General features: G+C 38.4%; 1 long non-coding RNA gene across 1 annotated transcript in view; it reads left to right on the forward strand.

The window, feature by feature from the left end:
- Nucleotides 1–385: 385 nt before the first annotated feature.
- Nucleotides 386–14,708, forward strand: part of LOC125696119 (uncharacterized) — a 28,643-nt gene continuing 14,320 nt past the window's right edge. Inside the window, exons 1-2 of the long non-coding RNA XR_007378194.1 lie at nt 386–458; nt 1,219–1,306. This is a non-coding gene — a long non-coding RNA (uncharacterized LOC125696119). The remainder of the gene's footprint in view (nt 459–1,218; nt 1,307–14,708) is intronic.

Below are 14,708 nucleotides of genomic sequence, written 5' to 3' on the forward strand. Positions count from 1 at the left end.
CTCCTTCAATCAGTTTTAGTAATTTTCTTGTAATTTTTTTTCTTGTAATTTTGGTGTAATTTTCTTGGCTAACCTTGAGAACACTGTGCTCGTGTGTCTCACATACAAATAGGATCACATTTTGAAGTTGCCCAAAAATATCTGCTTCTGAAATCATAGCATTTCTTTAGTCAAAAGTGGATGCTGGATTGTACTCCAGATTGCTTGTGTCAGAACACAAGGTGGGACAGGTGTATGGGAACTGTTGAGTCAGGGCCTGAAGCACTGATTGATCACCTGAGGCAAGCACTGAGTCAGCCATGGAGCACAGGTGAAGGCGATTGAGCTGTGTGACCAGAAGGGATGGAGCCTGGCTGCACCTCTCCTAGACCCCATTTAAGGGCTGACTGCCACTAGGGAAGGATTTCTTTCTAGAGCTCTCTCATTCTGGAGTTTTCTGCTGCGAGCCTAGGACATGGGTGAGTATTTTGTTTCTGATTGTCTCATTCCACCATGATAATCTGAGGGCTTTTGCAGTACAGATTTAATGGAACAAAATTGTCCGTTTGCTCCTGGCTTTCCTTTCTTTCAATTTGGGAGTATTTTGGTGTTTTTTTTTTTTGTTTTTTTTTGTTTTTGTTTTTTGTTTTTTTTACACTTTTAAAAAGAAAAAGCTTGAATTTCTACTGCAGTGACAGCAGGTATTGTGTTGTTTTTTTCAAGGCCAGGCTGGATGTGGCTCTGGGCAGCCAGGTCTGGTGGTTGTTGGCCCTGCACATAGCAAGGCATTGAAACTAGATGATCACTGTGGTCCTTTTCACCCAGGCCATTCTATGAATCTTTCTAACTATAAACATGTAAAATACCGTCCTAATTGTGCCACTCTTTTTACTGTGCATTTGCTAATTGTACAAACAGGACTTATGACCTGCTTTTCAGACAGAGGTTTTTGATGGCAATGGAACTGTGGTTGCAGTTTCAAGTCCATAATTATGAGAAAAATAAGCACTTCAAATTTTCAAAACGTGTGTAAAATTCTTATAAGGCTGGTCTTACAATAAATAGTTCTGAGAAATACATACATAGTTAGGACTTCATTTTATATATATATATATATATATATATAATATATATATATTTCACCTGAGTTTTTGAGCTTGAATAGTTAGGTGGGCATAGATGTGTGTGGTCTGTATGTGCATATTTCTCAAACAAAGGAATCTGACATTGTTCTGTCAGTGATGCGTACTTGCTAATTATGGAGAGAAGGAGAAAGAGCTGCTCAAATGAGGAAAAGTGGCAGACAGTGTTGATGTCCAGTAGCCAGGTAGGCACCAGCTTTTTCTTTGTAATTCCTATGTTTCAGTGCATCTGTGCGTATTTCAGTCTGCAGTTCGTGGCACTGGGGGAGTTGCTGTCATGACCTCAGGGCAGAGCAGATATTCTCCTTGGAAACACTGTCCATTTTTAAAAATTAAGCATGAAATGCCCAGCAAGGTATGTAACGTGAGTTTTCTTACTACTTCCATGGAAAGGGTTATCAGAACATAGAAAATCTGCTGTGATGTGATTCCCCAAAATTTACTGAGGAAGTAAGGTAGAGCCCGTACCTCATCTTCATGTCAATATTTTGTTAAGTTTACGCTTAATTTTACACTTACAGCCTGCCTGACTGTAAGTGAAAAACCTAACAAGCATGATCACTCCAGACATATCAGTGCTTACTTCCCAAAAGATGCTATTCCTACGGCTGTACCACTGTGTTCTGGGGTGGCGAGAAGCCAGCAAAGGCAGCTTGAATTCTGTAGCAACAAAGGCACACAGTAGAAAAATAACACAAAGCAGGGAGAAAGAAACAGTCTCTGAAGGTCCTGGCTTCTCAATGCCAAGTTGTAAGGAAGAGCAGGCAGGTGAAATGAAAAAGGAGCGATCCTTAAAGCAGAGAAGCTAAGCTATCCAGCCCACTCATTCTACTGGGCATTGAACTGACCTCAGAAACTAGCTGAGAGGCTGAAGCACATAAGGAACCTTTTTTTTCTCCTCTGAATCTTTTTTAATGCATTTGTTGCTCTTTCTTTTGAGTATGTATTTCATCAGAGCAGATTTAGGTACTAGTTTGTCCTTAATTTTTTTGCCTAGTTGTAAAGCCGGTCTTCTCAACCTGATATAAGAAAACCTTCCCTCTTTATGGTAGCAGCAGTCCTTAATTCAGGCTGTTGAAATGTTTTGTCTTTGTTCTGTACTGTAATGTACACTTTCTCCTAGTGTCCACAGAGTAAAAAGAGGAATTTTTGCTTAGTTGTGCAAGTTGGCCCAAGAGCTGTTTACACAAAGTCTGAGAGGAAAAAGCACATTCTGGAAGCCAGTGTTAGCAGGCATACAGGCAATACTGGGGACAGCTGTGATCTCCAAGGGAGTTCTAACTGCACTGCCAGGAATATCTGATGTTTTTGAGGGCTGATAGAGCTATCACAATTTAGTTATTAAACAAGTCTCTAAGTCTCACTTACTTCTGCTATGAACGTGTTCTATTGCTAGGTTACTGCAAGGATTTCTTTACCCTCAGCATTTGTGGTACATTATGGCTATTAAACTGAAAAGAAACTGAGCCCTTGGGAGGGTAACTAGTATGAAATAAGTCAATATGCAAAAAAGGCTTGACTTTTGTTTTTGCTGGAGAGTAAATTCAGAGCAGCTCAGTATTTTTTCCATATGTTTTGTTTGGTGTGAGCCTGCAAGATAGTCTGTGGGTAAACTAATTTCACCATCAGTTTCCTTAAAGGGCTGTTAATTGGAGCACTCTGCATGTCTTCCCTGAAGCTTATTTATGTGAAGAAATGAATACTTTCACTGTGATGGAACTCTGTGTGTGCATGGGAAAATGTTACTTACACTTTGTCCTTTTGTCCTGGGATTTTAAATGATACAGATGTTTCACGTCTGGTTGTCTGTTCCAGAGAGTAACTTGGGAGATTAACAAGTAAAATACCAGAGTTTTGGTGTCGGGATAAACTTTTGCTAGCTGCTGGTAAATTACTTTCAGAACTAACATGAATCTGCCTATCCCAACTCCTAGAAAAGCTTAACTGAAGTTAAGGATGGCTTATTTTACAGTATTATTTCTGCTATCATGGCTAGAGCATGGTTCTTTCATTGGATGACAGTTTTCTGCCCTTTTTCTAGCTACAGAAATGAGTAATCCTCTACATTGCCAAACAGCAGCAATTTTTTTCCTGATTTTTTTTTTTTTTTGTTCAGATTAATTTTACTGAAATTGAAAGGTTATGATGAGAGCAACAGCAATAAAAAGCTTAGGAAAATTAATTCTAGCTCCAATTAATTAGCCTTAAGCAGTAAAAAGGCTTCAGTTTCACACCTGAAAGAGAATGCCTGGATCAATTGCAGCATGTAACCTCTATGTTCCAATCCAGAATTTATGCCGCAGGGTGTAGATTCTTTTAAGAACAGAAAATGAAGTCTGGCTTCTTTAAATCATGTGGGTTTGTTTGTTTTTTTTTGATGGAGTCATTAAGGCAAACTTCTTGACTGCAGCTGCTCTCTGTACTAATTTGGTGAACTGAGCCCCAGCCTAATTTTAAACACAGGATACTGAATTTCGGAGTGGGGATTACCTGAGCAGATTACCTGAGCTCTGTACTGAGAGTGGCCTTGAGTGCACTTGGCTCAGCTGCTGAGTAAGCAGGTCAATAATTAAGCTCCAGTTGTCTATGTTCATGCTCAAAATTAAAGACAGGCTAATTATTTTGAACTTCATTATAATAAGCTTAACCTGTCAGGCCAGAAAGGAGTAGTGATTCCTGCATTTTGATGGTTTGGTGGAACTGAATCCTGGCAATGAGCTTTAGGCTGATGAAATGATGATTTATCTGACTCTGAATTAGTCTAATGATCAAATTCAGAGCCTTACAGTGTAATTACATGGAAAACTGTGCATTATGTGATGTAAAACAGACTTCTTTAGTTGTTAGCTCTTACGCAGTTCAGGCAAGCTGAGTTTTCAGCAGGTTGTGAGAGCTGATATCACCATCCACATACCATGTGGATGACACATGGTAAGACTTCCATACTGTTAATATATGTCCTCTCAGCAGCATGTTAGCATTTCTTGCCAAGCATTGCTCATGTATGTGTTCCAGCTTCTGAGACTGTGGCTGCACTTCAAAAAATTATGCTTTTTGCATGTGTGCACTTTCATTTTTTCTTGTTTATGAATATTCAAACAATGAATCTACTGGCAGAAATGTACCTGGAAACAGCAAATTGTGAACTTCTAAAATCACTGCAATATCTTCTAATAGAACCTGACCATGGGAGTTACCTCTTTGTGCTCAGAGAAGGGGTGGTTCTTTGCAAGAATATTAAGAAACAATAAAAAACTCAGTTTTTTTCCACAATCAGCCTTCAGGAAAAAAGTCTGGTGCTTTCTCCAACATTGAATTGAGGAAAGAAAGATGGCGAGCCTGTCCATCAAAAATTTCTATTTACAACAAACCCTTGCTGTTATAAATCTACCAAAATTTGAGATTTATAATCACTGTGACAGATTTCGTGCAGATATAGGAATAATGTGGAAGGAAATGCAATGCAGCAATAACATTACATCTCCAGGGCTGGTCTTTTGGTGTGTTGCTGGGAAGAGCAACGGGAGTCTTAGTACGCATCAGATAGGGAACAGCTGAGAATCAAATTCTTTTACATTGTCATGATCTGGATGCAGACTCAGGAATTGTTTTCTTCTCAGTGATCATAGTCTGCAATATCCCAATAGAATAAGATGCAATTTTTTTTTGTTTAGGCTGTTTCCTACCCTTCTCAATCCTGTCTTTTCATTTTTGAAGTTCATTTCCATGGGCTTGTACCAGACATGTTTGTACCAGAGAAAATTAATTTTGCTTGATTGTTTGTCTTCAATATTTTGACTTTTTGTCCCTTCTCACTTTCCATTCTTCATGAAGCTGTATGTTATTACTTACATCCTTTTCTTCTTACCAATCTGATTTCATACTTGTCCATCAGCATTAAACATTGTCAGTTTTAAGCTTTTTTTGTTTTCTGCTTAAGCTTTTGTTTTTTTGTTTTCTGTTACTCATCCTTTCATCATTTCCATCATTCTTGCAAGATGCAGCTGACTTTTCAGCCCTTTACATATTTTTCATGCAAATGTTTTAAACTTACTAGACCATCTTTCTATTCATTTTGTAATTCCCACACCTTAGATTCTTGTTATTGACCTTGACTATGAGACTTTGTCAAAAATGCTGTCTGAAGTCAAAACAATATTGTCATGTGGAAGAGATCTTTCTGATACCTGTTACAACATGTCATCTTTTTAATCTTGAAGGTTGTTGTGTTCTGTTGAAGCACACAGTCTCTTTTTAATCTTAAAAGTCATTGTGTTCATTATCTGTAGGCACTGGCCTTTTGGAGACAGATACAGCAGACAAAGGAAAAGTGTGAAGCTAGAAACCTCAGAACATTGAATGTTGAGTCCCTCTCCAATCTCAAGATATCAAGCATCTTTCTTGTGGTTTTTTTTTTTTTTTTTTTTTTTTTTAAATGAGAGCCACAGTATCAGTGGTTTCATTTCTTAAAGTTCTCTTGTCCTCTGCCATCATGAACTAGTCCATCTCTTCTTTATCTTGCTTATTGTCTCTGTGGGTATCTGCAGAGGGTTTCCCAGGGACTAGGCAACCTCTGTTCTGCAGGAAATGAGCAGCTCTTGTTCATCTGAGGTGTATTTTTGAAGGGACATACAAAACAGTATTTGAGTCTCAGGTATGTCAAAATGGATGTCACCATGTCTTTCAAGGTCTTCATGAAAGATTTTCTTCAATTCAGAGAAGTTTAGATCTTTAATACTGCCATATGTTCTATGTTATTACAGCCCATTTGCTAATGCTGCTGAGAGGTGAGGAGAGGCTGAATGATTTTGTACTTTGGTACTTACTCCAGACTGGCTAATTTATACAAGTTAGCCTTTAAAGCTGGAAGATATTATTTATTTTTCATCTTTGGTTTACGTATGTAACTGCAACTTAGACTTGTCAAATTCTGCTTTGTTTTGTGGTGTGCCTATCCAGGTATGTATGAGCAGGTTTGAACTTTCAAACTGCCCTGCTCTAAGTTTCAGTGTGCCTTTTGGCTGAAAGTAATGCAGTAAAACCCAGAATTCATAACCTCACTATATTGAAACACTAAAGTTTTATATTTGACTAATATACTACTTGGACCTTAGAAGTCTCATAAAGTATTTGCTCATGCACCCATTTACCCATTCTCCTCACACAAAAAATCCTAGTTATTACTTTGTCTGACAGTTTTTGGTAGTGAATTTCATGGTAATTATTGTTCTCACACTCTTTCTTCCCTCATATAATGTTGCCTGGCACTTCCTATAATTAACCAGAAAAGCTGAAATGTTATCCACAAGCCACTGTCTTCTGCTAGAGCCAAGTTTACTCTTCTTTCCATGTCTGACTGATTAAGATGCTTAGACTTACGTGGGTGTTGTGACCTATGCTTCTGTTTTTCAAATTAATTAAACAAATACATTCTTAATGGAAGATGGTGAGGGATGAGAACTACTGCTACATTATTTACTGAGTATTGTAAAATCAGCAGCTGATGAACCTTGGCAAATCACCCATCTTACAAAGCTCCTGAGATACTGAGCATCATAAGTGAAATGATACATCTAGAACCAACCAGTCTCATCAGAGAGAAAAGATGTTTGATTTAAACCTACTATGGAGTTCATATTCATGAAGAAGCAGGAAATTTGCTTTCTTAGTTATATCCAAGGAAGCAATGCAAATTTGACTTCTACACTGAATGTGTAATGCCTTGATTTTAAAAGGATCAAGAAAGCAGTTTTTTAATTCAAAAATAGATCTTTTAATATAGATTATAATCAGATTAGTGCTATCTTCATTTGTGGATATATTCACTGCAAATAGCTTAATTTTTCTGATGTCAGAGTGCCTCTTATCTGATGACTTCTTATAAGAATGTTTAGAAAAAGGTGGTATATTTGATAATTCTGTGTGGCTTCCCTAAAAAGGGGAGTAAAGAAAGGGCTGAGGGATTAGAAGTCTGATTAGTACATAATGAGAAACTTTAGATTGATTATGAAATGACTTATTCATGCATCAATGCAGTGACTTTACTCAGGTTGCCATACAGCTGGAGATCATAAATATGTGGATCTGCCATAAATACTGACACTCTAGTGGGTTTCAGTGCCCGAAACGAGCTTGCAGACAATGTATATCTTGAGCTCTGAACAGTGGCTGAACCTGCTTCCTCACAAATGGGGCTGGGAAGGGACATGTTCAGCATCAACAGTGTAAGCATTCCTGTCATCTTGAACAGGACTATGTCCCAAGGCACTTGCGTTAGGCTAAATACATTTGCAAAGGGCGTAGTTCTCTATTTTGCAGTTTTGCTTCGCTGTTCCTAAATTTTTCTTTTGCTTCCTCTAGTCTGTCTCTGACTCTTCTCAACATTTTAATGTCTTTGAGAATGTACCGAATGGTATCTCTCTGGGCTGCGAACAACTCATTGATAAAGCCACCAATATGGACACCTAGTGCAACTGGAAAGTCGTCTGGCCAAGGCTGTGGGATGGCACTGTGATAAGAATATTGAGACAACACATTCCGCACTAATGTTGACTCTGCTCCCTGGTCTAACTGGGGACTTGACTTTTTTATCTTTCTTCAGGAGGCATAGTTGCACCAGAATCAATGTTTAAACCCAAGTCTCGCTCACTTAGCTCTTCATAAACAAAGACAGGAATGGTCAGCTCTGCTGTCTACAGGAGAGTTGGAACATGAGAAAGGGAATTGCTAATTCTGTGTTTGGATACATGACCCGTCTCTCCATGAAGAAGAAGGGATAAGGTGGCTACAGAGTGTTTCTTTCTTTCTTTCTTTTTTTTTTTTTTTAAACCAGTATTTCAATGGTTAAGCATTTAGGCATATTCAGAATGAATGCAGTGAAGTCTAATTCTACTTTTATTCTTTGGGTATTTTTTAACATCATCTTAAACGGGACTATATTTTATACAACAGACTGCTTGGTTTTATTTGGCATAGAATACATTGTCTGCATCTATGTATTATGAACTTATTATGGCTCTGTAACTTTGAAGTAGGACCTGGATTTACCAAAGTCTTCATTAGGCAAACAAAGAGGGAATTAAGATCTTTTCATGCTAAGATTTCAGTCTATGCAACCCAACTGCTAGAAATACTTAGAATCCTTTTGGAGAAGAGTAAAAACCTTTGTATACATACACGATGTGGCATTAGAAAGGCAAAACAGAAAGAAGTAGTCAGTATGTTCAGATATTCTACTTTAGAAATAACTGAGAAACCAAACTGGTTTTAAGAAATATGCATGCACAGCAAGCTGCAGAAGACCATCACAAAGATTTTCCAGCTGTTGGGTGAGAAATACTAATGTGAATAAAATTCTCTGCTGTTATTCAGACCTTAAATCCTCAGATTATTTCAATCTTCATGGCTATTATCACCTGTTTCAAGCTCATCCCTTAAAAACAAAAGCAGGAGGTAGTGAATTATCTCACTGTATTCAGAGTTGTATTTTTAAGGTGAAAGAAAGGATAGTCTTGGGATGTTGAATGAAGGTCTGCTTCTTTCTGCACAGTTAGACTGTTCTTAATCTCCATGGAGCTGGGAGCAACGTGAGTCTGGGAAACTCTCCCAAGCTAATCTGTGATGTTACTATTATGCTCCTATGGAAGCAGGCTGGAGAGATCATGGCCTTGTTATCTTCTGCTCCTGAAATACCCAAGATCAGGTAGATGATCAGTCTATGCTGCATTTCCTCCACTCATTTCAGATACATATGTATGTTGTCCTCAAGCACAGACTCCCCCTTGTATTATCATCTGAAATCATCTTAAGGCCAATGTGGTGTTAGAAAGCCGACGTTCCTTTATTCCTCATTAAGTACCGGGTGACTCAACAAATCAAATGCATGGTTTCAGAGTTCAGGTTCTGCGTTTAAGAAGTTAATACATACATATGCAGTACACTGACATACAAGTTCATTGTTTTCCAAGAACTCAGTACATGCTGATGTCTCCCTGGGCACACGTGGTTGCATCTAAGGTGGCTGTATGACCACCTGCTTCCTCTCCTTTATTTTTCCTTCACCTTCATGACAGTGACTTCTGGCCAACCTGTAGCTGTTTTCCTGTGGTTTGGCAAATTTCTATTACTTGTTATGCCAAAACGAACAAATTTCTGTCTTGGTGTACTGTAATTCAAAACAGTTTATGTGGAACTCAAGAAAAAGCCCTTGTACCTGGTGGATGCAAAGATAAAAGTAGCCTTAGTGTGCCTGACTCCAGTGGTTTTGTGAAACGGGATCATTGAGATAAGCAAGGCTGTTCACTCATCAAGCAAAGCTGAAATGGAAAGTTTTAGAATTAGTATGTGTTGATTCCTTTTACTAAATTAATATATTTATCTTTAAGCTAATGTATTGATACCTATTACTAAGCCAGTCTGTATCAGCATGCCTTCTGTGTTGCTGCAGCTCGTGGTCTGTCCCTGCATTACATTTGGAACAACCTGCTTATCCTCTGCATGGAACTTGCATGGCAGCTATTCCATCCTCCTGGGACAGCACTTATAGGTTTTTTTAAGAACTAGCTAACAAATCCTAACTAACTTCTGACCTGAGAAATAGGACAATCCATTCTATTCTAACATATAATATTATAATTATTGAATTATAATTTTGTAACGGGCAATGCCACCTCTAATTAAACAGCTGTACAATGCAAGTTTTTTCCCTCCTAAACACAGATTTGCTACAGCTGCAGTGTAGAGTAATGTTTGGATAAATACGTGATGATATTTAGGTCTTATAAAATAGCTATAACTAAAAGGAAAAAAAAAAAAAACCCCAAAAAAAACAACCATGAAACAATATGCCCAGATACACAAAACTAATGCTTCAATACATTACAGCATTCTCATGTGTTTTTATGTCTGCATGCAAAAGGAAGGTGTAACATGCCTCAAGCATAAAATACTTCCCAGCAACCTCTTATGCTTTTCTTTATAATGTTAGAAAGCTTCTCTATACAATGGTCTTTTTGGTGGTAGGCTCCAAACATTTGAGGTATACTTCTGAATGTACTCTATGTAAAATTACCCCAAGCGTTCCTCACTTCAGCTGTGTCCTCTCTGTAAGGAAACTATGATTTGCTGGGTTTGCCTGTGGCAGACCCCTTACATCACTTTAACTAGGGCCTGCATGCCCTCATTCAGCTTAGTTGATGGAAGAAGTCAGTTCGTAGAGGGCAATCTCTATTGTGAAGTACTGTCTTGCCCTCTGGGTGCTTCTGAGCTGGGTAGGAAAGCTGCTATATTTTTGTTTTCTTTTTCTTGTATTGCCTTTTGCAAGGTGAGGTAAAGCTTGCCAAGAACAGAGTGAAATTAGTGGGTTTGTCAGAGTTTTGGGGTTTTCTTTTTGTCCCCCCCCTCTCCTTCTGCTTAAAGGTTTTCCTGAAGACTGGTTGGCAAGACTAGTCGCTCCTTAAAACTGGTTTGACTTGTCCATATCTTTATTTGTCTTTGTTCTGAATGGATGCTGAGATTTGAGCAATATCTTTATCCCCTGCTGTTTATTGAAATAAAAAAAAAAAATTGGGAGCTGAACCACAGGCATAAGCTGAGGCACAAACCTGTGAGGCTTGTGGAACTGTCTTTGGTTACAGGAGGTTGTTCTGGAGGCTGCTCACTTAAATCCACTGTCACAGTGGGCTCTTCTCACTTGCTGGCTCTGAGCCTACACTTGGCTCATCCCCTTCCCTTCTGTCTGAGGTACAGGCTTGGATTTAGAGTTCCTTCTTCCTCCCCAGTTGGAGAGGGCAGGAGGAGCAATAGCCCTGCTGGGCTTCTGAATCCACCTACAGGCTGGAAGATGTGCATGAGAGAGATGTGCATGAAGGCAGGAGGCACCATGCAGCACTGGTGCAGGCAGCACTTTCCATGCTGTCAATAGGGCTGTGCCAGTGACAGGGTGAAAATATTGCCTCTTATTGTGGTGGTGGTTTTTTTTTTCCCCCTTTGGGATGTCTAGATTTACTTCTCAGCATCTCGTACATATTTGTATGCTCAATGAGTTCTTTTTAAAAACAAAGGAAATTTATTCTGAAGGAAACAGGATCATACTAAGGCACAGATCTGCCTAATTAACAAGATTGTGAAGTAAATGGAGAAAATTAGTGAAGACAATTAATTTACCCTGCATCAAAATGCACATGGCAATGCTGCAGAATGAATGCATAATTTTCATCTCTGATTACTCGAAAGAACTTAAGAGATCTGATATTCAGATTCATTTCCCCTGATCCCTGAAAAGCATATGGAGGCTTCTGCTGCTTTCAAATTTTAGTTTGTGATGAATGGAATTTACAGTATTTTTCCAGGGTTTGCTCTATGAGCCTAGAGTGTAATTGGTGTGTAGCAGTGCATCCATAACATTAGTCCCTCCTCTGCAGGGCTGACTTGATAATGCAGTGATACATGGGGAGAGGGACAGGAGAGCAGAATTCTTTATGATTCTCTAGGAATTGGATTCTTTTGGTGCACAATATAACTAAGACATGAAGGTTAAATAACAGACTGTTTGATCTGGTGCAGGAGCAAGAATTTAAATCTAATGGTTTGAGCCCAGGCTCAGCTGCACTCTGAATGCATTAGCTGAGGCCAGATAGTGACAATTTTGCATTACATCTGTATGACGCAGAAAAGACCTATAATTACTGTGGTCAGACTGTGAATTTGGAGTGTTTTACAGATTTAAAACAACACTGGTTTGGCTCATAAACTAGCTCTCTGCCACTAGAGGAGGCTTGTGGTTATAAGTGTAAATTATGTCATCACTGTAGAGTTCATTGGTGATATTTACTCAGTTCTGCATCCAGGACTTAAAAATAGCATCCTGAAAGATTAGCAGAGTACACTTTAAAAAGGTACAACACTGATAGCAGACCAACTTGTTCCCTTCCCTGTATCACCTTGTTTTTCATTCATAATTTAATAATGGCAATTTTTGTAATAGTTTCTTTTCATTTAATTCTCTGTACTTAGAAGACACGTGTTAAGGACAACTCCAACCACCATAATGAGCAAACTTAAATCTGAAGTGAGTGTAAAAGGCTCATAAATATCCACCAGTAGTAAATGTTTGAACAGTTTGGCTGGCTCAGGAGAAACGTTTTCAAATTGATGGCTTGGCAGTTTCGTTTATTTGTGTATGAGCAAATAATTCAAGGTGCCAGCTGTTTCAACGATGGCTGGCAAGAGTAAAGCAAAACCCCATCCTTCAGTGAATTAAATGTTTGTTTTTGCAGTGAATGATGAAATAAGTGCATTCAGCTTGAAGGACCTATGCTATCGTCTCCCCTAAATGCATGTCTTCGCAGCTGCTACTATAAATTATGTTAGAAAGAACTTCTATACTGGTAGACTCAAATCATTTTCTGAGTAGGAATTTGTTGATATATGTTAAATGCTTTGTAATTGAGGACACCATCTTTGAGCATGCCCTACTTACTATTTAAATGAGGTGCTTCTGAGGAAGGAAATTAAGAAGTGCTTGGTTTTCCTCATTTGAATATCTCTGCAGAGGATCTGGACACTGGAGTTACCACTTGCACATTAATGAGAGGCTAGGACTTTAATTATACAAGCCTAATGTGAAGTGATTGTGCATAGGTATCAGGGGCAAGGAAAAAATGTTTGCTATGAATAAACACATTCTTTTTCATTTCTTCATTTCGCTTAGGCAGAAAAAAGAATATCAACATAATGCATGGTGTAAAAGTATCAAAAATATTAATTTGATTTGCTTTTAAATAATTCTCTACTTTTATCTTCTGAAATCTGCATTTTTATATACTAAAAGTAAAAAAAAAAAAAAAAGTTGGAAAAAAGCCAAGATATTTTCCTTCTTATTATTACACTTTTGTACTGTCTGATAACGTCTTAAGAAATCTTTTCTGAATACAATCCTTTCTATTCTTTATCAGCACTTCACAGAATTTCAGACTAAGGGTTCCCAGAGATCTGTCACTAAGGCTTTGGCTCTGTCACTGAAAATTACGCTTTTCACTTTTTTCCTCTGTAACCTATCTATTTTTTAGTAGGGAAAAAAAAAACAGTAAGACTTGCTGAGAAGATAACTGGGCAAAAACTTTGTCTTTAGGTAAAAATCAACTGGCTGATTGTATATAAATATATTTTAGGTTTACATCATTAAGCAGAGGTTTTTTTCCTCTTCCCTTAAGAAGATGTAGAGAAAAGCCAGGAGGTAGACCTTTGTGGATCTCTTCCAACTAGGAATACTCTATGATTATGTATTGACTGTCATTATTTAATTGAATTGATGTTCTAATACTTAAAGTATAAAAGATTTCATAAAGTTAATTTCCAGTGTAATTGTTTAGTAAGCTTTAGCATGGATGAACAGATTCAAATGGAAAAGAGAAATTACTTCAACCAGTTGCAAAAGTGTACTCTTGAACTCGATGCAAGTCTTGACCTTCTTTCTCTATGCTATTCTCATTTTGCCATTTGCGCTCTGGCACAGAACAGAAGCAGAGGAACTGTGAAAGTTCTGGGAAATCCTCTTGAATATTTGATGTGTGTATTTTAGGAGGTGGATATATGCAAGTCAACATGTTATTCTGTATGCATTCTCCTGAATGAAAAGCTGCACTTTACCAAAATGGGTTGAAAGCTGCTACAGAAAGCTGTTAGCTGATTGGCAAACTGTGTAGGTTCAGACCTACACAGGTCTGTGTTCATGGTGTGGTGCTTTGAAAAGTTGTCACCCACGGTCTATGTTTTACTGTGCCTTTCCTGTAGATTTCTGCAACTATCATCAAGCTGGTCAAAGGGAATGTGTGATTTTTCTTTGCAGTTTTGGTGAATGTGAAAGGGGAAAATTCAGGCGCTGTGCACTCCTCATCCTGCAGTTGCCTGCAGTAGAGGTGAGGTGGGAGCCAGCACCAGTGGCAGTGGGATGCAGCATCTTGGTGCTGTGAAAGTCCTTCAGAGGTCTTTGCTTGATAGGGCTGGAGCCTGGTTCCCCAAACTGACCACCACAACCTTCCTCCAGTCCCAGGTGAAGATGAGAAAAAGCATCAAAATGGGGTGCTGGGAATGAAACTTCTATGATCCTTTATTTTCAATTTTCTTTTCAATATCCCATCCCAGACAGGAATTTGAGATCTGCTAGGCTACGCTTACCAATCTTTTGCCCACCCCTATTTCACTGGGAAAGCAGAGCTGGGATAAAAGGATGGAAAAAAAAATTGTGTCCAAGAGGTAAAGGTATGCAGTAGCCTCGCCAGATAAAGCCTGATTGAGAATGTGGAATGATTCCTGTGGAATTCATTTAGATTCATCTAAGTCATCACTGTAGGTGAGAAAAGATATTGAGAGAAACAAAAATATCAGTCTCTTACTGAATATTTCAGATAGAGCATCCCTCACTCAAGGCTTCCTGAAAGTATCTTTTCACACAATCGACTGAAGCCACAATTGGTCTCAGCTTTAATAATTTAAAAGAGATAAAATTGGACAGTTATTTTTGGGTTTTAATCTTTTTGATGACATTTTTGGGAGGAAGATGATTTGTATCGCATCAGAACTCGTCAA

The sequence above is a fragment of the Lagopus muta genome, chromosome 7 (genome assembly GCF_023343835.1).
Source record: "Lagopus muta isolate bLagMut1 chromosome 7, bLagMut1 primary, whole genome shotgun sequence".
In the NCBI taxonomy this organism is placed as follows: Eukaryota; Metazoa; Chordata; class Aves; order Galliformes; family Phasianidae; genus Lagopus; species Lagopus muta.